Source organism: Ailuropoda melanoleuca, chromosome 7, assembly GCF_002007445.2.
Source record: "Ailuropoda melanoleuca isolate Jingjing chromosome 7, ASM200744v2, whole genome shotgun sequence".
NCBI classification, from domain to species: domain Eukaryota; kingdom Metazoa; phylum Chordata; class Mammalia; order Carnivora; family Ursidae; genus Ailuropoda; species Ailuropoda melanoleuca.
Genome location: NC_048224.1, coordinates 56156494 through 56182548, shown reverse-complemented (window position 1 = coordinate 56182548; position 26055 = coordinate 56156494). Strand labels below are relative to the sequence as shown.

Here is a 26055-nt window from a genome sequence, read left to right as displayed (position 1 = left end):
CAGGCCTGCTCCGCTGGGGCAGAAGAGCTGCGTCTTTAAGGCAGGTAGGTAGGGGCTGCGGTTGGTCATCGTCCTAATCTTGTAAAATAGCGTAGGTTTCAGAGTAGGAAGAAGTCTGATGATTATGAAAACATGCAAGACCTCCGCACCGAAAACTACAAAACATTAGAGCAATTAACAAGGGTCTAAACAAATAGAGGAACAGACCATGTTCATGGATTGGGAAACTACAATACTGTAAACATGTTCTTTCCCCCCGACTAATATCTGAACTCAATGCAATCTCAGTCAAAATCACAGTAGGTTTATTGTTGGTGGAAATTGAGAAGCTGATACAAAATTTATATGAAAAGGCGAAGGGACAAGGAATAGCCAAGAAGATCGTGAAAACAAGGAGCAAGTTTGGCAGACTTGTGCTACCAGATATCAGACCCACGATAAAGCCACAGTAATTAGGACACCACGGGACTGGCACAAAGATAGACAAACTGACCCACAGAGCAGAGAGTTTCCAGAAGCAGAAGCCCCTCCCCATAACACAGTCAAGAAGGCCAGCCCTGGACAGTAAGGATAGAAGGGTCCTCTCAAACACATGCCTCACAAATTATAAAAAAACAAAAACAAAACCCACCGCATTCCAGATGGGTTGCATATCTACATGTGAAAGGCAAAGCAATAAAACATTTAGAGGAGACATCTTTGTGACCTCCAAAGAGACAAAGACGTCTTAAACGGGGTGCAAAATGTACTGTCCATACATGGAAAAAAATTAATAGATTGGACTATTATAAGGATGTCCACTCGGCAGAGGTGCCTACTGAGAGAAGGAAAAGGTAATCCACAGAGTAGTAGTGGCACTATGAGGACGTGTGTTCAAAACACTCCTACAAACCAATAAGACAGACAGACATGCCAGGAGAAAGCTTCCCGAACGGCCAAGAAGCATATAACAAGAGGCTCGACATTGGCCACTGGGGAAATGCAAGGGCAAGCCACAGTTGATGCCACTACCCCCCCACGAGAACAGCCAAACGAAAAAGATGGAGAATGCTGAGAGTTGACAAGGATGTGGAGCAACTCGAGCCCTCATTCACTGCGGTGGGATGGGGATCCCAACACCACTTTGGAAGACTGTGTGCCAATCTCTAATAACACTAAACATATTCATACCCAATGGCCCAGCAGCTCTGCTCCCACCAGAAATGCACAAGCATGCTCAGGAAAAGATACGCACCGGCATGTCCGTCCCATCACTGGGTATACCTACCCAGAAACCCAACCACAGGAGAAGGGGTGAAGTGTGGGATTCCCAGCTGAAGGAATACTATACAGCAATGCGGAGTACCCACCTGTCACCGTGGGCAGCAACGTGGGTGAGCGCAGGTTGGAAACCAGGCGCAATGAGCACGCACTGTGTAATTCCACTTACACAAAGTGCAGCCAGAGATGTGAGGGGCCTTCTGAGTGACATAGTCAAGGAAATGTTCAACTTTTAAAGTCTGTGGGCACAGCTCCTGGACTCCCAGGGAAGCTATACTTGAACATTTACCAAGGTCAAAATAACTTGGCAAAACCTCAATGCACGGGCTCTATTTCTGCCCTGAGCACACATTGTACATCTGCTTCATTTAAAAAATAACCAAAAAGGAACATTCCAAACATAAAGATAAGAAAAAGGAAAGAAACCTCCCTGGTCCCCATAAGGTTAAAGTCACACAGCCCTACATGTTCTAGAAACTTAAGGTCTGCAACTTTCTGAAATGTCCTGATGATTTGTAACTTTTTTATGTAAAAAATGTATATAACTTTGCACCAAATGTGTCTTCTCTAGAGCATTCTTTGTGAAGATTGTATATCCCAGGCAGCTGTCCCAACTTGGGCTCGAATGAAACTCTCTCTCTTTCTTTTGAAGATGCTAAAAGGTTCTAAAACGTTTGTTCAGTTTGCATTGACATAAGGTGCTGGTTACGTGGGTGTTCAGTTTGTGAAAAGTCATACGCTCATGGGCACTAACTCATATACTCATGTATGCTCGTGGGCCCTCTTTTATGTGTGATCTACTTACGAGTAAGCAAAAATTGGGGGAAAGAAAAGATGGGGCATGGCCCTGGTTTGCCATATACCTCACCGGGGGACTTCTTCCTCATTTGGCACTCTGACCTCTAAGCTGGGTGACCTCTAAGGTGCTTCCACCCTGTCCTGTCCCGTGAGGCCTCCAATAGAGTGTATTTGTTCTCCGCAGCAACCCAGAATCATGCCAATAAGCCAGTCAATACCATGTTGTCAGTGGATCCAAGTGCCGTTGTGATTTGCTAAATTATAAAGGTTCTAGCCATTCAGAAAGTCTAAAATCTCCTGGGTGAGACGCAGCCCTCGCTTAGGGTCCAGGTCCAAGACCAGGAGTCCAAGAGGTACCAAGGGAAGGGACTGGGAAGCCCATGCCCATGCCTCCCCTGGGGTAGATGCCCCAGCTCCCCTCCTGACCAGGGGCTGGCACTGTAGCCTCCACACACCAAAGTCAGGGCAGCCCGATCCCATCAGAGGTGGGTCAGAAGCAGAGCGGCACTAATCCCAGCTCTGACTCTTACTGACTGCATGAGCTTCTCCGGACCTCCATTGCCTTATCTGCAGTGCGGGACCAATAGCACTCTTTGATGGGGTGTTGTAGAAATTAACTGGAATCACTTAGCACGGAGCCTGGCACAAGGCCAGCCCCTGGCAGGTGGCACCTGGCGTTGTTACTGTCATGACCATCACTGTTGTCATTCTTACTCTTTTGTTCATTTCCACTTTAGATTTCACCATTCTGTATGAGGACTGTGGACTCGCCTTCCCTCCCTCGGACCCAGAAGGTAATACAAACTGTTAGCCTACAAAATAAAACCACCAGTTACTTTACCGATAAAATGGGTTTATTCGGGAATAGCAGAAAATTGCAGTGTGGACATGCAAACTACAGCAAAACCACAGGCAAGTCCAACAAAGATAGGAGAGGAGTGTGACTTTATGGAGAAGGAAGAGGATGTTGGGAAGGGCTGTCCTGAACCGAAGTCCACTGGAGAAAAGCAGGAGTTCGGGGCGAGGGCGGTTTCTCACCGGCTGAGTTGCTGGGTAGTGGATTTCTCGTAGGAGAAGCAGCGTCCGTCCTTCCCTGTTGGGTCTGTAGTCATGATTCCCTCCTGTGGCAGCTGCCTCTGCTGGGGTCTGTAAGTGATGGTTCTTCCTGGAATTGACATCTAGTGATATGGCGTGAGAACTCTCCTTTCTGGCCTCCTAACTTCATTTTCCTGAGCTTTTCCTTTATTAAGTTTCACCAAACAAGGGTAGAAAACCAATTTCTCAGATGAACTAATTTTTAACCAACCTGGTCCACACAGCTAACCGGGTACAACATGCTGTTTGCTCACCCACTCCTTCCTTTCTCCAGCACACACCCAGTCCACACTCACTATTACCAGGGCCTGGGCTGCTCCCAGCACCCACAGCAGGTCAGTGAGAAGCACCTCTGCAGGCTACACGGAGCAAAATTTATTTCTGCAGCTTTGAGATGCAGAAACAGCCCGAGGTCGTGGAAGCCAAGGGCTGCGGGAGCTTGCGTTTCATTTGGCTTTAACGAAAGTGGTGTGCTAGATTCCAACGGCCCGCCTCATATGCACATCCCTGGGGAGCTCTATGATAATACAGACCAGCTCCAAAAGGTGTTCTCTGGAAAGGTTTATTAAAAACAGCAGCATTCTCCTGTCGTGGGCTCCTCCCAAAATCCAAAGTGCATAAAGCCTTGAGCAGTGGGGCATCACTGCAAATGCCCAGTGGACACACCAGCTAGGTCCACAGGGTGGTCTGGGCCCCTCTGTGAAGGCCCCAGACTGCAGCTCTAGGACCAATGGGCCTGTAAGGCCTCAGGGAAATCAAATGGACTTCTCAACGTCTAGGGCAGAAAGGCACCTACCAGCTCAGGGCCGGCAAGGCACAGTCCAGTGAGGCAACAGGTGGCAGACAGGCTGCTGCTGCCCAACCGACACCCATGGCAGACATTGCTAATCGATCCCAGTGCCCTTTCCCACTGAGCCCAAGCATGGGTTCTGAATTCTTCGTTCAGGGCTGCACGCATCCAGACAGACTCATGGGAGCCAGCCAGTGGAATGTCCGCCATCCCCAGTTGGTGGGAAGGAACCCCGGCTCTAGCCCCAGTTCTGCCCAGCCACCATGATACCTTGAGGTGGTCATGGAGCTCACTGGGCTCCATTCTCTGGCCTGTGAGGTGGAGAGAAAAGCAGGAGAGCACTGGTCACTCACCTGGCTTCAGGTGCTCTGCCCTCTCACCCGGTGGGTGCCGGTCTGCACTGTAGCTCGTTGCACAGTAACGCTGTTTTCTTACTCAATCTACTGAAGAGCCATCTCGTGCCATTCATGCCACTCAGTCAGCCTACAACAAAGACCCTAGGCCCTGCCTTCCATTCCCGCCCCCTCCCTGCCCCCTGTATGTCAGATGTGTGCAGAGGAAAGGCTGGTCCGTCAGCACATGCTGACCGGGAGCTTGGGAAACTGCTCTGATACAGTCAGGCCCTCAGACCTGGCTCACTGTGCAGGGCTGTAGGTGTAAAATGACCCACCCCCACACTCAGTGGGGCAGAGAGAAATCCAGGAAGGCTTCCTGGTGGAGGAGGGAGGGGCATGGCCAGGGGATGGGGGAACATGGTCAGAGGAGTATGACTGCGGCCAGTTGCTCACCTCATTACTTCTCCCACCAGGATGATGGTGAACCCCAGAAGGAAATGGTGTTGAGGGAGGGGAGAGGAGACGCTGGCCATTTCATGGGAGAAGATTGCTCCCTGGCCATGGTAGCATATGATGCCATCCATGGAGACACAGCCAGGCCCCCACCCTCACTCATACTTAATGGCTACGGTAGAATTCCCCCTCGCCTCCTGTCTCTCCTTCCTTCTTTCCCCTCTCCATCCCTGCGGCGTTCCCTCCTCGTCTTGTTCTGCTTGTCTGTGCGCATGGGAGACAGGGTGCGGAGATGCTTTCTCGCCCTGCTTTGCCCCCATGGTCCCCCCTCCAGCCCAGGCCCTGCTCAGCCTGCCCCCTCCACCTGTGGGCAGTGGCTGGCTCCCTCCCACTGGGTATCAGCCCAGTGCCCTCTACCCTGCTGCCCCCAGACTAGGAGCCAGAGGAGCCTGGGCCAGCTTCCCAGTGCCCTCTGCCGATAAGCGTTTGGAAGCTGCCTCTGGGTCAGTGCCAGAAGCTTCCTCATAGACTGGCAGGTTGGCCAGGGTCGCCGCTCCTGCAGGAAAGTCCTGGAAAATTCCAGCCCTCCCATGGCCTCAAGTGCTGGCTATCCTGAGAGGTCCCCCACCCCCACTCTCCACCCCAGCTGGCCTTTTCCCTGATGCGGTCTTAGCTCACGTTGTCCTCACTGGCCAGGCACTCGGGAATGCCAGGGCAGCCCTGGGAGGAGGCAGCTTGGCTCATGGGGGAACCAGAAGTTGTGGGACACAGTGACCTTGCCCAAGTCCCTCGGCCTCGCGGGCCTCCACTCCATCTGGAAGCCAGTCCGTCTGTGAACACGGTTAGCCAGTCCAAGGGCAAAAAATTATGTATGTTTTCAACGGAATCAGGTTGGTAGGAGTTGGAAATGCCCGCCCCTCGCCAAGCCACAAGCTGTATTCCCTCAGCCTCGCTGTTCGGGAGACAAGGGCTTGAGGCTGATGAGTTTGTCGAACACACTGCCGGCTCCTGGTAATGAAAATAAGAACAGCAGCAGTGGTGACTAAGAGGAACAGAGCGCACGAGCCGGGCACTGCGCTAAAGCTTCCCGTGTGAAGCCCGCGCGGTCCTCAGCGCCCCCCTGTGGGGTAGGAATCAGCTCCAGCTCTCCCCCACAATTTACAGAAGACCATACTCAGAGACGTCAAGAGACTGGTCCAAGGTCACACAGCCGGACATGGAGAGGCTGGGATTTCGCACCTCATCTTGAGGGGACAGTGACTCTTCGTCTCCTGCTTCCCACCAACTCATTCTTCACCAAAGCCATTGACTCACGGGCAGAGCAGACTCGGCCTGAAAATCTCCTGCCACAAATGCCAGTCCTGAAATGTCACCTTTCTCCTCCAGTTCCCTGGGCGGATGGCTTCTTTCTTACCAGGACTGCGTCCTGCTGGGGAGAACCCCCTCTGTGCCTTAGCTCTGCCCTTGCGAGGGGGTTGGAATCCTTTCCTAAGCCTGGAGAGAAGGCTTCTGCTTCTAGAATGCAGGTGATGGGGTCGGAACCCCCCAGGGGGAAAGTAGCGCAGTGCGGGGTAAGCTGTGGGCGGAGAGAAGGGAGCGGAGGCTGTGGGGGTCTATTTCGTGCTGGGCAGTTTCACGAACATCCCCTTGTGCACCGTAGGGATTATGACCCCCAATTTACAGATGAGGAAACTGAGTCTCCAGCAAGTAAGTGAGCCTCTTGAGTTTGTGCCACTGGTGGATGAGCCAGCCGGGCATCTCCTGGGGTCGGAGGAGGGGAGAAGAGCAACTTTGGGGAAGCCCTAGTGTCCCCGGGAAGAGCTCCCGGCAGGGTAGGCGGCCAGCACATGGGGAGAGCTTGGTGTCCCACAAGAAGCCCAGTCCCCCTGGTTTCTCCCGAAGGCTTTGCTGGCCATAGATGCGGAGTGGCCGGTGGGGGTGATGGCAGCTCCTCACGGAGTCATGGGGCCAGAGTGGAGCCGCTGCGGCCAGCTGGGTCTGCAGCCCGATGCTTCCAGATCTGGGCAGGGCCCCGTCCTCCCTGCCAGCTCAGGGCAGCTGCTGCTTTGAATGGCTCGGGGGCAGCCAGAGAAGATTCCCCCCTGCCCCCGTCCTGGGGCAAAAATGAGCAGCAGGACAAGAGACTGGCAGTACGGCTGGTGCCCTGCCTACTGAGCCCACCCTGTGCCAGTCTGTATGCCTGGGGCTCCCTGTCCCGTGTATTGACTTCTTTCACTGCCCTATACAAGGAACAGGTGACAACACCTGCCAGAGAGGGTGTGTCCACTTCCTCCACACAGCCACTAAGCCCGTCGATGATGGAATGGAAATTTGAACCCAGGGCTGGGTCTAGAAACCCTCTAGATGATTGAATCTCCTTATCAGGAATCCTGGCCACTCCACATAGCCTTGGTTCTTGCTCTGATAAGCATCCTGCACTATCTGGACTCGTTCTTTCCTTTGAGCAAGGGTTCATGAGCGCCTCTATGAGCCAAGCTTCACCCCGCCTTCGGGGATGAAACCGTGACCAAGCGAGACGCCGGCTCTGCTTTGCGGCCTCCTGCAGTCAGGCAGGGCAGGCAGTCCCAGGAACTCATGTGGCATTTCAAGCTGGGAGTCGATGAGAACCCAGGACGCGGGGCCTCAGCAGCTGCGGGAGGGAGGGGAAAGCCTTGGGGCAGAAGGAACCTCGGGTAGTGATGGGGGCAGGGCACAGAGGAGCCGGGGAGCCACAGGCCGGGGTGGCCAGGGGCAGGGAGTGATGGAGATGAGCAGGGTCGTCCCTGATCCATCAAGAACGGTGAGGGTCCTGGGAACAGTGGCGGGTGTTTGTCAGAGCAAGTTGGGGACGGGGGTGCACAACGTGATAAGGGCATTGGTTGACAACTGAACGGTCTGCTAGGGGGTTCCCCTGCATAAAGGGTCCTGTGCCCACTTCCTTTGTGGACACTTGTTGTCTCCTTGTGCCCAGGGGGCCGCATCTTGCAGGAAATGGTGCCTTCTCAGTAGTTCCTCGGCTCCGCTGTGGGCAGGACTCAGACCCCTCCCCATCTCCTGGTCACTGTGGAAGCTGCAGCTGAGCAAAGCCCAGACTTTGGGGCCGCTCTGCTGACCCTCTGAGGGGTTTTGCCTGCTCTTTGCTGACGTCTGGCCTCTGGGTGCCTGCCCCCATGAACTTCGCATCTTCACACACACCCCGTCCCAGGGAGAAGGAGGTTCCAGCCCAGCAGCAGGAAGGCCCCTCCGCGCCCCCTCGGGCTGCCATCCAGCCTGCATGAACCCTGGGGCGCTGCCTGGTGCCACCCAGCAGCTGAGGTGCGGGTGCCCTCCCAGAGCCCCGCCGAGAGGCTGAAACCCCATGGGGGCCAGTTCTGCCAATGCCCCGGATTCCCCCACACACCCCCGGCCCACTGGGCACTTGTGGGTCATTCCCGTTATTAATGACATGGGTCTGGCACTGTTCTCAAGGGGTGGAGTCACCAGAGGGAGACGTCCAGGCAAAGAAAGCCTCACCCCACAACGCGCCAAGGGCTCAGACTGCTGCGGGCCCCCCCTTCCCATCCTGAGCACCTTGGTGAGACTCTCCTCCCGTACGTCCAGCTCATCTCCTCTATCTCCTTGTCACTTGCCGCCTCCTATGACTAATTCAGCCGCCATCCAGGCTCCTTGGCTGCAGGATTCTAGATTCATCCTGGAGGCAGGACCCAGCCCAGAAGGGCAGTCAAGAGGCCTCTCTTCCACCGAGGGAAAACAGAACATTCACCAAAACTCGGCATTGAGCAGATCCATACTAAGCTACTTTGGTGTTCTCAATTGGCCAGGGGCCTAGAATCCGACTGGCAGGGATGGAGCAGACAGATGGGATCCTATATGAAGCTACTGACTCATTCAACTTCGAAAGAGAAGAAAACCTTATTAGTCAATGTTTCAAAGGGCTGTGGCTTCACAGGAAGCTTCTCCGGCCCAGCCAGCTGGGGCAGCCTCCCTGGCTGGCACTGTCGGCTTTGCCTGGCCCCACTGAAGGCACCCCCCCCCAAGCCAGGTGCTCGCCAGCCTGTTCTTGTCCCCAGAGCTGCTGCTGCTTGTCCCAGGGGCACCAGCCGCATCCCCACTCTGAGCTCAGAGTGACCTGTCCTGGGTTGAAATGCGCCCCCCCCCAAATTCCCATGTTGTCACTCTAACCCCAAGCACCTCAGAATGTCACCATATTTGGAGACAGGGTCTCGACGGAGATAACTGAATTACAGTGGGGTCATTGGGGTGGGCCCTAACTCAACGTGATGTTCTTCCAAAGACAGGAGACTCGCACACAGAGATACGCACAACGAGAAGACAAAGTGAAGAGACAAAGGAGAAGGGGCCAGTCTACAAGCTCGGGAGAGAGGCTGCAGCGGGTCCTCACCGCCCTCCGAAGGAGCCGGCCCTGCCAGCACCTGGGTCTCAAGCTCTCGGCGTCCAGAACTGAGAAGCAAATGTCTATCGGTTAGGCCACTGGTTTCGTCACACTTTGCCGCAGCAGCCCCAGGAAACTCTACGCGACCTCACCCCGGAGGCTGTCGATGCCGTGGGCTCCACCGCCCAGGTGGGCGCGGACATCTACCCAGCCCAGCCCAGTGCTCACCAGGCCTGCTGTCCTCCCTGGCCCCCTCCCTGGCCCCCATGGCCACCCACTGCTCCACGCATCTCCCTTCCGAGGGGCTGGAGGGGTGGTTGAGGCTTGGTTTCGTTCAGAATCGTCATCTCCTGAGAGCCCTGGCCATGGGGCGTCAGTGTCCTGGACTGAGCCCAGGAGCACCTCAAGTGTGCATGCGTCCCCTCGCCCAACATCTGCACATCTGCTATGTCCTGGGCTCCATACGCACCATCAGTGATCCCAGGATACATGTGATGTGCTCCCTGTGGTTACAGAGCTTTCAATAACCCTTTATATTTGTTTTCAAAGGGTGTGGTTTCTGATCAGTAAAGAAACCACAGGACAAGGCATGTGTAACTGCGTGCCAGTGGTCTGCGCTCCCTCTTTGTCAGGTGCCTGCTCCAGGCCACATGGGCCAGTGATCTCAGGGGAGCCTTTGAACGATCCTTTTAGGGTAGATCGTATCATCCCATTTCGGGGATGAGGGGGTGTGAGCTTGCAGGGGGTGACAGAGCTGCTAAGTGACCAAGCAGGGTGCTGAGACCACCACGCACACGCTGTCTCCAGGCCCAGCCCACACGCCCTGCACAGGGTGGTTCTGAGGACCAGGAGGGAACCTGCCCAGGCTGGGCCATTCCCCGCTCCCCCAGGGGGGCCTGAAGCTCTGGGGGTGCCCCCCAACCTCTCCCAGAGCACACATTGCTTCTGGGTTTTGCTTTATGAAAAAGTTGCGACTTTTACTGTCCCCGAGCGTATCCAACTGTGGCTTCATTTTACGTGTATGGGGCTAGTTTTATGTACTCTTGACAGTTTCCAGTTCGCTTTCCTCTGAGGGTTGGGGGTTGGATACGTAGCCCTTACCTCGCTGCGACTCTCTACTCCACACTTGTGCCGAGCCACAGATGTAGCTCGGACACAGCCATCAGTCCCAGGTTCTGCGGAGAGCAGCTGGCTGCTTGCCTCTAAAGGACAACAAGGGCGTAAGTACTTTGAAAGTAAGAGTCCTCAGGAAGGAGAGAGCTCAGCTTAAGGGGGCTTCCAGTCCAGGCAGGCAGAGGGGCTGGGAGGGCGGGGAGATGAAGAAGGCTTTGGGGAGGCAAGGGCCCCCCTCTCCTGACTCCAGCAAAGCTTTCTTAGGAAACATGGCATTCAGTCTCCCCATTTAGAAGAGGGGAAAAACCGAGGTCCACTGGTCTCGGTGGAAGGTTCTGGGCCAAGTGATGCGAAGGGGCCTCTGGGCCCCTGTCACCCTCCCCGCATCCCTCCCCCACCTAACATTGGGAAGCCTCTGCGCCCCTGCCCCTCGCCTAGCCCCTCCTGTCACTGGGTTCCCATTTCCCATCTTGCTCACTGATCCATTCAGGTGGGAGCAGAGGCCAAGCAGAGGGGTCACTGCTAACTATATGCTAATGACAGCAGGGACCAATCAATCTCCCCCTTAATCAGGCAATCAATGTGCACTGCAGGTGTGTCCGATCCTGGCCTGCAACGGAGGGTAGGGGGTGGGGGGTGGAGTGCCAGTGGAGGGAAAGGAGAAGAGGGGAGGGAATGGGAGGGAGGGCCAGCGCCCAGGCCCCCACCCCTGATCCCACCAGGTGGGGGCCCTGAGCTCGGGCCCTGCCCTCCTCCCCACCCTGGAGAGAGCCAGCTGCAAATTGAAATCGCTGCTCAGGAAAGAACCAAGAGGGAAGGAAGAAAGGGGGAGAAAAGCATCTTTTTAATCAAAGCTCAGAGCTACAGCCACTAATGAATTCAAGGTTCTCGGGAACCTCAGGGCAAATCCGGGTGGAGAGAAGCCAAAAGACTTCCTCCCTCCCCTGCACTCCCGCCCCGCAGCTCCCCCTCTGCAGAGGTGAGGGCAAGCTGGGAGGGAGGGCTTTTACACCTTCCCCCCGAAGGACCTTAGGTCTCCGGTCCTGCCACCCTTTAGAGATGGAAGGGCCGGCCAAGGTCACAGCCTGGGCAGAGGCTTTGTCACCAGCCCTGGCGCCCACTAGAGCTCCTGAGTGGGCTCCCTCTCAGCCTTGGTTTGGGGGGGCTGTTCTTGTAAGAGATGCCCACGGCCCGTTTCCTGGTCCTTTATCTGAACAGCCCTCCTGGGCCCCCACTGGAACTACCGTTCTTTACCTGACGGTGCGCCACCTACGTGCCGGCTTTGGACACAGTAGCACACGGAGTTCCTGCAACACCCTAGTTGCTGTGCTTATGCCCATTTTACAGACGAGAAAACTAAGGCTCGGTCAGGGTCATGGAATCTGCCAGTGTTTCAGCGAAGTTGGGAGCAAGGAGACACAGCCTCTCGGCCTCCAGACTGTTTTCTGGGAAGCCGCACAGTGGTTCCTGATTCCAGGTTCTCGTTAGGGCCAGCCCCACCCTCTCCTCACCCCTCCCACCCTGCTCCTGCTCTGGGGTGTCCTGTTGCTGCCCTATCTCTGCAACGCCCCAGCCCCCATCACCTGCTGCAGCTTTTCCCGGTTCCAGGTCAGCTTTGGCTTCAGACCCTGTTCTCAGAGTGTGAAGGCGCCAGGTTATGGCAGTTGGGGTTTAGCCCGTTTGTTCCTTACTGCCTGTGTAATCCTAAGGAAATTGTCGGCTGGCTCTGGGCTCGGCAGTCCATGTGTGGCATGACCCAGCTACTATCCCCTCGCCCCCTGTAAGGCCTTACCTGTGGCTCACGTGCCCTTCTCGACAAATGAGTCAACTGAGGCCCAGAGGGGTTAACTCACTTGCCCAGGTCACCCAGCAAATATGGCTGGTCACTTGAGCACCTGGCTCTGCCCCAGCATGCCCCATGCCCTGCAAACCCTACAGCCCCAACCCTTCCCCTGGCTCCCTTTGCCACCTCCAGAGACGCCCAACGGAGAAGCACAGTGAAAGCTGGTCTGAGGAGAAACAGGGTAAATGATGCTGGTTAAGGAATTCATGGCCTGGGAAGCATATTCCCAGAACAGCTCGTTTCGGAAGTTCTGCTGTTAAGAGCTCTGTGCCGTGGGAACTGTGGGTGGAAACAGGTTCAAGGCCACACCCATGGAGGAGAAAACACGGGGCTCGCCTGCTTCTCAGGCACACCTGCGTTCCGGCTTGGCGCTTCGGCCCACTGCAGGTGCAGCCCCGGGCACCGAGCTGGGCGGGACCTGGGCCCTGGGGAACCCACTCAGGGTGGCTTCCATCAGTGGGCGCGGGCTAGGAAAGGTGAGAGAGCCCCTGGCAGCTGAGGCCAGCAAACCCCCAGGCCTGGAGTGGTTGGAAGCAAAGCACTAGAATTGCCCAGACGGCGGCCACTCGCCATATTTGAATTAAAAGTGATGAAATAGATGTGAGTCAAATTTAAACTCACTTCAAGTAACTGAAGTGTAAAATCCAGTTCCTCTGTCGCGTTCGAAGGGCTCAGTAGCCACGTGTTAGAAACTGAGGCTGCGGCCCAGAGACCTGCCGTCCGCCCAGCAGTCAGGTACAGACACAGAACCTCAGAAGGTTCTGCTGGACGGTGTCTTCCAGAGACATCGGGTTTTCCTTTCCATGGGTTGGATCCTCCCGTTTGCGCCTCCGGTGCATGGCCCAGCACAGCCGCCAGCAGCATGTCCGTCCTCGTAGGTCAGAATCCCGGGAGAGCAGCCGCAGGTGGCTCAGCCCAGTCTGCAGGTGAGCCCTGGGTCCCTTGTGCGGGCAGCTGTGCCCAGGGCATCGGGGCTGTGGGCAGGGGATTTCCTCGGAGGGGACATGTTTCCAGGGGCCAGAGGAGGGACAGTGAGAGGCAGAGAGAAGTGACACCATGTAAATGCCACTCCAGGGCGGGCATGTGCCTCTCTGCTGGAGACTTCCTGTCGCCAGCAACCCTGGGCTGGAGGTACTGTGATCACGTTTTATAGATAAGACTACTGAAGCTTGGAGAAGGGGAGTCAAGTAACTTATCTAGGATTGTGCAGCCAGTGATTGACAAACCCTCGGGGTCGGGTTTCCTAAGATGATTATCCTGAGAGCAAGGCTGTCTCTCCAAGACCAGCAGGCTGGCACCCGTGCGGGCCATCCACGGGCTTCCCTCTCCCTACTTCCAGCTCCCACTATCCCTTCATCACCCCCTCAGGAGAGAAGGGCTCCCACCACTCTGTGAAAGTAACTCCAGATCACTGCTGGAGGTCACTGGGTCTGAGTGACTGTGGTCCTGCATGCATCTTGGCCGGGAGACAGGCCTGCTTCCTGGGGTGTGCAGGGCACAGAGCGAGAAAACGGACTAGCAGCTGTGTTTCTGCTGGTCCCAGAATCTTAGCTCCTTGGGCAGTGTATACTGAGGTCAGATAGACTGCAATTGCGAATAGTCCCCAAATCTGAGTGACTCAACACAACAAAGGTGTCTTTCTCGCTCGTGTCACAGTCCAGTGGAGCTTATTGCAGAGGGGGGGACTGTGCTCCATGGAGTCATCCAGGGACCCAGGCTCCCTCCAACTAGTGCCTCCACCATCCCCCAGAGCGGGAGCCAGCAAGCTGCTTCTGTAAAGGGCTAAAAAGTAAATATTTTAGCATTGCAAGCCGTACAGTGGCAGCTACTCCATTCTGCTGTTGTGGTGTGAATGCAAACATGGACAACACAGAAAGGAATGGGCATGATCGTATTCCAATAAAACTTTACTTATAAAAACAGATGGAGGGCTAGATTTGGCCCCTGGGCCATAGCCTTCCCACCCTTGTCCTAAAGCCTTGGAGACCCTCACTCGACCCTCTGCGTCTGATGAAGAGACCAGGACAAAGAAAGCTATGGGGGATCATGAAGGAGGTCTTGGATGAGGCCAGGAAGTGGCAGGCATTGCTCCCACTATTGGCCAGAACTCAGTGGCATAGCCCCATCTCACTGCAAGGTGGGACTAGAAAATGTAGGGCTCCTGTGTGTCCAGGAGAAACACAAGCTTCTTCTAGAAGCTTTCAGTGGTCACCCGTTCCCCACACCTGCCTCTAGTCCATGCTACAATCGCCCCCAGACAGGAGGCCTTCCTCATCAGTCCTTGGAGGCTTTAAGAGCAAGAACGCTTTTCCAGCATGCCCCTGAGACTGTTGTTCTAGTTTGACCATAGAGGGCTGGAGAGAGGGGTCCACCTGAGCTCCCCCCCAACCCCAGGGGAAGCCATCAGCCTCTGTCAGGTAGAATAAAATGATTACTGCAATCTGCTACCCTTGTGTTTCGAAGCTTACATCATGGTCAGTTCATTCATTCATCAGTTATTTTGGGGTATTGGGGGTGTTACCATAAGCAAGACCTGCTTGAACCCTGCCCTCATTCACCCAAAACCTGTGGTTTTTTGTTTGTTTTTTAAGCTCCCTTATTGTCCCTCACGTGAACTAGGAGCTGGGCTAAGGGCTTCACATCCTTCTTAGATCATCTCCTGGGAGGAAGTCTGTGATCATAAAAACGGAGCTAAGGCTTCACCCTCTCCCTGCATCCACATCTTTTGCCATATGACTTTGCAGTTCTCTGCTCTCACCTTGGGATCTCCCAGAGGCTGCCTTTTGCCCAAAGGGATTTTAGCAACTGATGCAAGCAGAGCTCCAAAATCTCTCATGTAATGGGGTCTGTGCTCACTCTGGCACACTGCCATTGCACTCTGAACATGCATGGGCTAGCCTGATGGAGAATGAAAACCACACAAGGCAGAGCCAAGTCTCCCAAGCCACCCCAGCTGACAGCCCCCTGAGCCCCAGACAGGAGAGTGAGCCCAGCCGAAGCCTGCAAAGCCTGCAAAGCGGCAAGCCCTGTGGCCCACCAGCTGACTCCAGGCATGTGAGAAATAAGTGCTTGTGGCTGCATGCCCCTGAGATTTGTCATGCAGCATCACTGCAGCTGTAGATAACTGATACACTCTCGTTCGCTCCATTTTGAAGATGGAAAACTGAGGCTAGGAGATGTTAGGTACTTTTCTCAAGGTTTGACAGTTGGTAGGTGGCAGAGCCTGGATGTGCCCCCTGTGTCTGTCTAATCATCGCCCTTGCTGCTAGAGAACAAGCTCCATGAAAGCCAAGGCTTTTGTCTAAAGATTTAACAGCTGCTTGATCCTCTCAACTATAATGGTTTCTGGCACATAGTAGGTGCCAAGATTTGTCCAGTGAATGAACAAATTCTTCTTTTGAGTGGTAGCAACTGAGAGGCCCTTGTTCTCAGGAAACACATGAGGGCATTGACTTCTATAGCAGGGAGAGGAGGAAGCCGCTGAATCAGCAATCAAAATCCCCCCGTCAACGGGAGCCTGAAATCAAGGCCAACACTAGGGATACATTACCACTCAGTCATGCACTTTGTTCTCTAGAAGGCCCAGGGGAACAAGGACAGAATCAAAGGGTAAGGAGAGAAAGGTTCTTTAAAAGGCACTGGGCTTTTGACGTGGTGATCTTTGGGAGAGATGTAGGGAAGAGGGTGCAGGGTGTAGCTCACGGGGTAGGCTCGGAGCAGGGAGTTTGCTGCTTGGTACAAGCCAGGATGCAACAAGCTGGGCCAAGGCAGTGCCCAGAGGAACATCTTGGGGGATGGTGGTGAAGAGAGTCTTGATCAGGCCCCCTCAAAAGCATCCTACTCGACACTGTTCACACCAACCTTGCAACTCCAGGAGCTTCACAGAGAGCCCCTGCTCTGCTCACCATCAGCTCTGAGAGCAGAGGAAGCAACATTTTCTCATTGGCTGGGTTTAACACACACACACACACACACACACACACACACACACAGAGGAAAATCGATTTTCACTTATCTTATTTCCCCCATCGCGCACCCACGCTCCAATAACCTTATGAGTTCATCATGTTCCTGCTCCTGTTCCTTGTCAGCATTGATATGTCTCTAATTGAAAATAAAAATGCAGGAGTGCACAGGCATGAATGTGCACCCATCAGCACACAGACACATACATGCACCCACAGAAACCCATCCTCATGGACCAGCGTGGCTGTCTGGATAGTCTGATGTTACCCAATAGCCTGACAAAGCAAAGCAGCCACCAGATAAGGCATGTATATGGTTCACTGTCTCTTAAAAACTCTAGAGATCAAGCCTCAAATGTCCTTCTTTTCTCCCTTGGAGCCCATGCAATTTTCAGAATATGCCAGGGTCTTTCTTTTTTTTTATTTATTTTTAAAGATTTTATTTATTCAACAGAGATAGAGACAGCCAGCGAGAGAGGGAACACAAGCAGGGGGAGTGAGAGAGGAAGAAGCAGGCTCATAGCAGAGGAGCCCGATGTGGGGCTTGATCCCATAACGCCGGGATCACGCCCTGAGCCGAAGGCAGACGCCTAACTGCTATGCCACCCAGGTGCCCCGCCAGGGTCTTTCTGAAAGCATAGAAGCTGGTGTCACCTATTGATTAGGCCCCAGGAGAGAGACAGGGCTGGGCTACTGAGTCCTTTTCTAATTCTTTCTCTAAAAGTTTTAATCACAGGCTGACTGTGTCAGCCTGCATTGTATTTATGACTGTCTATCCCAGTCCTCATTTTAATGCATGATGCATGGCATGCAGTGGGTGCTCAATTAATGTTTGTAGAAATGAATGTAATTTCTAAGTGATGAGAATGTTCTTAGAAGCAGGGGGAAGATTGCAGTGCTCTCTGCTCCATTCCAGTAAAAAAAACAAACCTTGCCATCTCTGATTGGAGGTACAGTTTCAGCACAGCAAGCAGCAGTGCTGGGCTGGTTTCAGTGTGTGTTTCAGTTATGGGTCATTGCTATGAATCAGTTAGACTGGCAGTTAAGAGCTGGACTCTGAGGCCAGACAGACCTTTGCTTGAACCCTGGCTCTGGCGTATGTATGGCTTCAGGCAGGTTACTCAGTCCCGCTGAGCCTCCTATTATAAATGGTAATAATAATAGGACCTGCTTCAAAGATTTATTGTGTTCTCGGTGAGATGAAGCATGAAAAGGATCAACACAGCCCTGGCACAGCATTAGTGCTTCTTCATGGTGCTGGTGCTGCAGCTGATGTCGATGTTCGTGCATAGTCCAGGCTTGGCTCTGCTGAACAGAGATGAGAAAAAGCAAGAGCCAGGTCCCCTGTGAGCTCACAGTTGGGTGGGGAGACAGAGAAAGCTCGTGGAGATCTAGAGAAGCATTGCTTGCTAAACTTGGCTCTAAATTTGGTGGGAGGTCAGAGGAGTGAGAGGGAAGAGTGGACTGAAGTGGTCAAGAGAGACTTCCTGGAGTAGAAGATATGGGGATGGACCTTGAAGCATGTGAAGGGTGGGTCAGATGATGAGGTGATGGGGAGGGGGCAAAAGGCCTGGGGCTAAAAGGAAGGGAATGTGTGCTACGCCTGCAAAGAGCGGCTGGACAAGAGGAAGGGGTGTGAGCACAGATCATAGGTCTGGAGACATGTGGTGGGTTTGGCTTTCACCATAAAGGTGGCATCAGAAGCACAGTGGGTGTGGGAGAGGTGTCCACGCTTCCCACTGGGGGAGTTATTGCCTGGTGACTGCAATAATGTGAAAACAAAAGTCTCTCCTTCCACTGGCAATGGTTGTATCTGAACAGAAGCCTTTGTTTGGTGTCACTTCACACTCTGTGCCCCATCTCCACTGCTTCTTTCCTCCCCTGGCTCAGAATTCCTGAAAGAAGGTAGCCAGGATTCACTGAGCATCCGCAGAGGGGAGACGGCTAGGGCACCAGCCAGCAATGGTTGGTTCAGAACCATGGAGAGCGCCTTGGGAGGCCGTGCCACAACTTTGGACTCAAAGGCCCATGATTTCCATGTTCCCACAAAAACCATCCTCTCCTCTGGGTACTGGGTACTGCTCTTCTGCTGTGCCCATTCTCAGATCTCCACTCCTGCCTATTTTTTTTGGTACCCCATAATTCTTAAAGCCTAGCTCTTTCTTCCAAGAGGTCAGCTGATACATGTGCCTCATTCATCCCATAAGCATTTCCCGGTGTCCCGTCTGTGCCAGGCTCTGTACTGACATAACGTCTAGGCTTATCTGCCAATGGGAGTGGGGACCAGTGAGGGCCTTTCTGGTATCAACTAATGTGCACTTCCCTAAGATCTCCTGAGGCCCCTGGGTACCTTCGCCAGAGGCACAACTTCAAAGAAGTGAGTGCTGGGCACCAGTGAGAGAACAGTTGCACCCTCCCAGTGCCCCGTGAGTTATTAGTCAATGTGGAAACAACTGCTGTTGAGAGTGCACTGTTACTGCACTGGCCACTAAGGTAGGCACGGCTGCATAGAAACTGTATGCCCTCCCTGCAAGGTGGCACCCTGATTACCTACAGTTGACAAGTGTACCCAGAAAGTTGGGCCACTCTCCCCATGCCACACAGCTAACAAGTAACAGAGCAGGATGGGACACCAGCTTCTGGCTCCAATGTTCTCCTCTTTCCTCTCTTCCCTCTGTATAGGACCAACTTAAGATGGTCCTATTGGGTTAAAATGCCGTTCTTATAGGTCAACAAATGGCTGAATATCAGAAATGCCACCTTAATTTTTTCCCATTGAGAACATCCCTCCCCCTGCCAGGTGTCTGCTCCCTCCCAAAGATTCCAGGCCACTAGGTTTGTCCAGCAGCAAACTTCCTCTCTGTGGGCAGGCTGAATAGAGCTTTTCCTCCAGGGCAACTGTCTGCTCAGGGGTGGCCCCGCTGAACCAGCCAGACTGCATGACCCTTGCAGCAGCTAATGAACACAGGTCACAAAGAGAAAAAGCAGCTTTGTGAAATAATCCTTGATCTGGGAGGCTGCCTGGCGCGAGCATGCAGGTTCATCAGGACGTTTCTGGAGGGGAATTAATCATGAAGCTCAGTGGCACCGCCAGAGGTGGGAAGGGGTGAGGAAGGGGGTAGAGTTTGGGGGTAGGGAGGATATTCCATGTCAGCAATCAACGCTGGAAAGAGTTCTGTGAATATCAATGGTGCAAATACAGTCTGGAGGCTGGGTGAGGACACCAGAAAGCAGGAAAGGCCAGACCGAGAGAGAAATGCATGAATGAGAAATCACCTATCGGCCTTTGCAGCCGGAAAAAAGAAGGTGGCATTCATTCATTCATTCATTCATTCATTCATTCATTCATTCAACCTTCTATTCAATCAGTCTGTATTCACGGAGGTCCTCCATGTGCTGGGCACCTGTGCTGTGGGCTGGGACTGGTACAACACTGACAGGACAGGTGTGGCGCTGCCTTGACGGAGTTGCAGACACATTCAGAATTAGGGGTTCCGGACCTATTCCTGGCTTCCTGAGTTCCCCCCATCTCCCCTGACCTCTACCGTGTAAGATCATTAATACTTATTGAGCCTTTGCCACGCGCCAGGCACAGTGCTATGCTCTCAATAAATCCTGACGGTACATTGTGGAAGTGGACACTATTCTTCTGATATTACAGCTAGGGGAATGAGGCTCAGAGGGGATCTCACCCAAGGTCCGTGAGTCAACAGGTGGTGATCTGGGTTTCAAATCCAGGCCCGTCTGTGTTCAGAGCTCACTCTCTTAGCCACTTCTGTTTCTCTAAGGGAACAAAACTTTTTAATGCTTTGCCTAGACTCCAATTCCCTCAGCTTCCACATCCCCCCATCCTCACCTCTCCAAGCTCACAGCCTTGATGCAAGGTTCTCTTGGCCCTCCTTAATCTTTCGTGTCCTCTCACTTGCTGTGAGGCTGGAGGATAATTAAGCAAAGTGAAAAGATTTAAAGGAAAACTGAAGGTCTTTGAAGACACCGAGAGGAAGCCTCTGATGGCTAAGGACGTGGGAGTGCCTGCCCTGGCTGAACACCATGGAGGCAGCAGGAATAGCCTGATCCAGTCCTTGCTCTCACAGACCTGAAAGTCTCACCAAAAACACAGACATCTGACAGATAATGACAACAAATAACTCTTCATTTCCAATTATGATGGATTCTTTGCAGACAGGCCGTGGGTTGAATAGCATCCCCCAAAGTTCATGTCTACCTGGAACCTCAGAATGCAAACTAATTTGGTATCAGGATCTTTGCAGATATAATTAGGGTGAGCATCTTGAGATGTGAGCGTCCCGGACCAGGTTGGGCCCTGTTTCCAATGATGTGTCTAGAAGGGACTGAGAAGGAGAGAGACCAACACAGAGAGGAGAAGGTGATGGAGGACGGAGGCAGAGGCTGGAGGGAAGGCACTGCCAGCAGCCATCAGAAGCTGGGAGAGGGGCACGGAATGGCTTAGCTCCGAGTCAGCCGCAGAACCAACCCTGCCAACACCTTGATTTCGGACTGCTGGCCTCCAGAACCGGGAGAGAATAAATTCCTGTTGTTTTAAACCACCCAGTTCATGGCAGTGTGTCATGGCAGCCTAAGGAAACGAAGACAATGTCCAGGAAACTGTCCTGATCTAGGGAGTCAAGGACAGTCCCTTGAGCAAGCGACATTTGAACAGAGACCTGAAAGGTCTATAGGAGTTGGTGGCAGCATGCGTTCCTGGCAGAAGGACCAGCATTTACAAAGCCCTGAGCCAGGAAAGAGGACCTGAGAAAGGACCAAGAGGGCAGAGGAGGTGATGCCAGATGTGTCTGGAGAAGTGGGCAGAGGAATCCCCAGTGGAGTGTGGACTTCTTGCTGAGAGAGGAGGGTGTGCTTCAAGCTGGGAGCCCGACAGACCTCAGACCCGTGGGACCCGAGCCATGCTGGCCTCTGCCCTGCAACATAGGAGCTGCTGTTATATTAGCTCATGGGTTCTTGGGGTGTGTTTGGGGAGTACAGTTGGCCATGAGAGTGTCTGTAGTGTGCATGCCGCCTCCCAGGACAGCATGTCCCACCTGTTCCCAAGCCCTTGCTTCTCCCTGCGGGCTGCCGCTTCATTTCGCCCTTCCAGACACATTGTCTGGAAGCCCCCTCCCCATCCCTGCCTGCCTCCTGGGTCCTTTGTCGGTGTTAGACAACCCCCCAAGTTCCTGTCACCTCCCCCCCAAATTCCTGTCCAGCACGCTTGTCATGTTAACAGGGCACTTTCTCTCCTTTGGTCATCCTTAGACTGAATTAAAGCAGCATTGCCACGGAGCCGTGTCAGATGTGCCCAAGGAATTCCGAGTCTCCGGTGACTTCATTAGCCCCAGCGCCTTGAGTCATTCGAGCCACGGTGCTTTCTCGTCCTGAGCCCCTCCCTCCTGCAGTGGGGTCCTCATTAGCTGGGAAATATGAACCACTTAGTAGTTCCATTAGCTTGGTGCTTCTAACATGTTCCATCTCTGCCTTTCTTCCCCCTCTGCCCCTTCACCTGTGATTCTCTGCCTCTCCACTCATTAGCCAGAGGTGCCTCGTGTCTCTCCACCCCTTCCTCTGCACGGTGTCAGGATGCCAGCCCAGCCCACCTGGCACCCCACATCCCTGGGAGTTGCTGAAGTGAGCATCACGTGTGCTCTACACCCATCTGTCAGCTGTGGCCACCACAGGGCGACTTGCGCCGCTCCCCCTCTGCTCCTGCCCCTGCTCGTCTGCTTCCCCTGCCCGCGCACCTGCCTGGAAACCCCTCAGTCTTGCAACCTCCCCTGGAAGAACGGCAGGGCTCCTGCTGGGGGGGGGCGCTCCTGGGGGCTTCCAGATCCCCCGTCCCTCAGGGTACAGATGCTCCTTGTGTCCCCTGACCCCACAGCAGCGTGGCTGGAGTGCAGCCTGCACCAAAGGCCACCTGTGCGTGACATCACTGTGAAGTTTAGCGTGATGGAACAGTGGCTCTGGGTCAAAAAGGCCCAGGTTTGCAGCCTGTTTCTGCCGCTTACAGACTTGTGACCTCAGGCAAATCACTCCACACTTGGGACCTCAGTTTTGTCGTCTGTCAAATGGGGGTCCTGAATGAGTCCTCTCATTCCGTTCTTACAACAGTGCAGTGGGGTGGGTGCTGTTATTACTCGCCATCACAATGGTCTACGTGGGAAGTAGAGATAGTTGTGTGGACGTGGATGGGGACATGAAGGAGGGGTAACTTCCTGACTGCCATTTGAGCTGAGCTTCTGAGGACCTGGAAGCTTCCATCAGGTGAGAAGCATTTGTGGCCCAGGCTCACAGATCAGTTGGGAGAGGGTTGGCAAGTCTGAGCGTGGCGGCCTGACTGTTCCCTCCTCTGTTGCGCATTTGTCCAGTTCCTGCTGGGTCCGGAGACCAGAGCTTCCAAGGGGCAAACAAGCCAAGGGCAAGGGCCCCCCCTGGGGTTGTGTAACAGCGTCCCTGCCTGGGCTGTGCTGGCTAGGCGCAGGGCAGACCAGCCCCTGACTCACGGAGAGCTAAGGCTGTATGCAGGAAGGAGGTAGGAGGGCCGGGACGGGGACTGAGCCAGGACTCAGCCGGGATTCACGGCTTCCCTGATGCCCGTTTCCCGGGAGTGGGGCCCCCCCGGCATCCCTGCGGCCTCCTTGCCTCTCCCTGCAGAGCTGGTGGTTCTTCCTGTATTTTGGTTGTGTCCCCGCGGATCAGGAAGTAACGAGCAAGCTTGCCCTCCCCTCACTTAGCTCAGGGCTCTGTGAGGCCAATTAAACCGCGTGCTAATCACCTACACAGGGGAGAACAGAACCAGGGTCGATTGAAGCAAAAATACCGCTATGCTCCATTGTGGAGAGGGGAGCTGTCACCCCAAATCCAGCTCACACGCTCGTGCCTTCTAGGGTAGGTTTGCTGTGCAGAAACACAAGCAGCTGAGCCTCACGGGGTCACGGTACCACTGCAGGGTGCAAGCAAGCATCCAGCCAGCCAGCCCGCAAATACAGATGGGCGCTCTTCTGTGCCAGGCGTGGGGGACACAGCCCCGCCTCATGGGGCTCACTTCGAACTGGGAAGGAAGGCATCCATAAGTCAGAGAACCATAGAAGGTGATTCCCCCCAGGGAGAAGACTAGAAACAGGGCTGGAGAGGGGTCAGAAGTGTGGGGTGTTGTGGTGTTGAGGTTCTAGCAAAGTCTTGAAGGAGGCAAGGGAGTGGGTTGCTGGGACCCACAAGTGGGGTAGCTTGATACAACAGAAAATGATTCTCAGTCCAAGGGGCCAGAGCCCCAATTCAAGGTGTGGGCAGGGTCGGTTCGTCCGGGAGGACCTGGAAAACAATCTGATCCGGGCCTCCTTCCTGGTTTCTGGTGGCTCCAGATGCTGTGGTCTATGGACACATCACTCCAAACGCTGCCCCCACGCCACGTGGCCTTCTGTGTGTTTCTGTGCCTTTGCTTCTTCGTATAAGAACGCCAGTCACTGGATTTAGGGCCCACCCGGATCCAGCGTGACCTCTCTTGAGCCAATTACACCTGCAAACACCCTATTTCCAAATAAGATCACATCTGCGGGTTCTCGGGAGTTACAACCTGAACATACATTTGGGACGGAAGGGAGACAGTTAACCCACAGCACTTTGGTTTCTTGCATGTGGCTTCAGCCTGAGACTGGCCTTGGGCAAGCAGATCACCCTTCCGGTCATAAGGCAATGATGAGGATAAGGAACTCCCCATTCCCAGCGCCCTCTCTCTGGGCCAGGTCCTGTGCGACGCTGCCTACGTGGACTCAATCAGGGAGAGGCAGGGCGTGGGTGCCCCCATTATATAGTAGCCCTGTTCCTGGACCCATAGAGCTCAGGGGACCCTGACCTCCCTCTTCCTAACCCCGTGCCCTGTGGCACCCCTGTCAGGTGCAGCCTTCATTCCAGGAGGGTCCCAGGGCACGTTTCAGCAAGGTGGAAGAAATAGCCACCACTGTCACCTGGGCTTGGTGGCCCCCGGCAGCACTGCGAGGAAGGGGCCAAGAGAGCCCCAGCCCACTGTGTGCATTATTTCACCAAATCCTCTCACTCGCCCCAAGTTAGGGATCAGGGTTACCCCCATTCTGCAGAAAAGGCAGCCAAGGCATCGAGCGGCAACACTACACTGTGGGTCACACAGCTGTATGGAACGAACCCACTGGGGCAGATTCCTGCCAGTGCCACCCTGCCCCCCCCCACTGGTCCTGGTGCACAGGAGGCCGGCAGTGCAGGGAAGCTATTATCAGCTCTGGTTCTCCATTTTATCCATACGTATTTTAGCTCCTGGGCACCATGAGGGTAGGGATGTGAATTGTTCTTCCCCGAGCCCCCTTATTGCATTCTTAAACATTCTGGGCCCTCGGAAACATCTACTATTCCCTACAGTGATTTCATGGGACTGCCTGAATTGTGAGCGCCTTGAGAGCAGGGCCCTGATTCTAACCTCTGCGGTCTTCCAGGGAGCCCAGGACCGTGCAGGGTCCAAAGAGCCCCAGCACATTAGCAGGAGAACAGCACGGAGCAGGAGATGCCAGAGAGTGGGCTGCAGAGCCCACCGTCACCGCCTCTTCCGTAGATGGGGCTCCCGTCTCTGCCCTGCCTGCCTCTCCTGGCAAAGCCAAATGAGCCCAAACCACCGGGCTGCACCTCCGTGTGGGAGGGAGATACATAAGGTGCTCCCCGAGGAACCCCCCACCTGGATCACAGCCCACAGCCTAGCTGGACACAAGGCCCTCCTGGGTGCTGACCCCACCTCCCGACCGGCCACCATTCCCCGCATCCTGCACCCATCCCGTGTTTCTTGCCCCCATGCCCGGAAAGCCCTCTTCCCAGCCCACATCTATCTCCTGGATAACTCCAAGTCGTGCCTTATGACTGTTCAGCACCCACTGGGGTGGCTCAAATCCCAAAAGCTGACAATACCAAATGTTGGTGGGAGGTGGAACAACAGGACCTTGGCGTATGTTCTCAAGGGGGTGTAAGACGGAAAAGCACTTGCAGGACTGACTGGCCATTTTCTGTCAGGTTTGGCATCCACCCGCCCTGCAGCCCGTAATTCTGCTCCTGGGTCTTTACCCAAGAGAAATTAAAACACATGTTCACAGAAAGACTTGCTGAGGAATGTCCACAGCAACCTTAGTGACAGTGGACAGAAACAGGAAGCAACCCCAAGTGTGTAGCTGAATATTTTAAGCAAATTGCGGTCCTTCCTTCCGGTGGGCTGCTGCCCAGCCATGGAATGACCCGCTGCCTCACACAGCAGCTTGGGGGACTCTAGAGACGGGCTCAGTGTGTATCCGCGGTGCGTTGCAGCCTGGGAGACTCTAGAGATGGGCTCAGTGTGTATCCGCGGTGCGTTGCAGCCTGGGGGACTCTAGAGATGGGCTCAGTGTGTATCCGCGGTGCGTTGCAGCCTGGGGGACTCTAGAGATAGGCTCAGTGTGTATCCGTGGTGCGTTTAAATGAAATCCTAGAAAAGGCAAAAATGATCTATGTGTTTAAAACTCAGAACAGCGGAGCAGGGCGATTGGCTAGAAGGGGTGTTGGGTTCTGGGTGGCAGTTCCATGGGTGTGTAAAACATATTGAAGTGACTATATAAGATCTGGGCACTTAACTGTATCTTGAATATATCTCAATAGCATATGTGTAGAGACCCCCCCCCAGCCTTCCCCCACCAGAACCCCTTCCCCAGGTCTGTCCACACTCGGCCCAGTGGAGCCAGAAGCACTTCCTCCTGCTCCAGGCAGCATCTCTGTCCCGCATGTGCTGCCAGGCAACCACCGGTCCAGCTGCTCGGCACCCCAGACCCTCAGGGCGCCCCTGTGGACCCTTTACACCTGTGTGTCCCCCTGAGCCCAGCATAGCTCCCGATGCCTCTGGGGGACCTACAGGTGTGTGCTGAACAAATGAGGAAACGATCCCTGGGTCTTTGTTTATGGTTGTAGCTACAGTCTAGACCCGGGTGTGTATCCACAAACCCCATTTCTATCTCCTC

At 54.3% G+C, this 26055-nt stretch overlaps 1 long non-coding RNA gene across 2 annotated transcripts; it reads right to left on the bottom strand.

The window, feature by feature from the left end:
- Window positions 1-3158: 3158 nt before the first annotated feature.
- LOC109488505 lies at window positions 3159-4803 on the bottom strand. 2 transcript variants are annotated; one of them, XR_002141497.2, is made up of 3 exons: window positions 4732-4803; window positions 4297-4386; window positions 3159-3223 (listed from the first exon to the last, which is right to left on the bottom strand). It is a non-coding gene; the product is annotated as an uncharacterized LOC109488505 (long non-coding RNA). The 2 variants fall into 2 exon arrangements; XR_002141498.2 differs by having other exon boundaries at window positions 4297-4383.
- Window positions 4804-26055: the final 21252 nt, after the last annotated feature.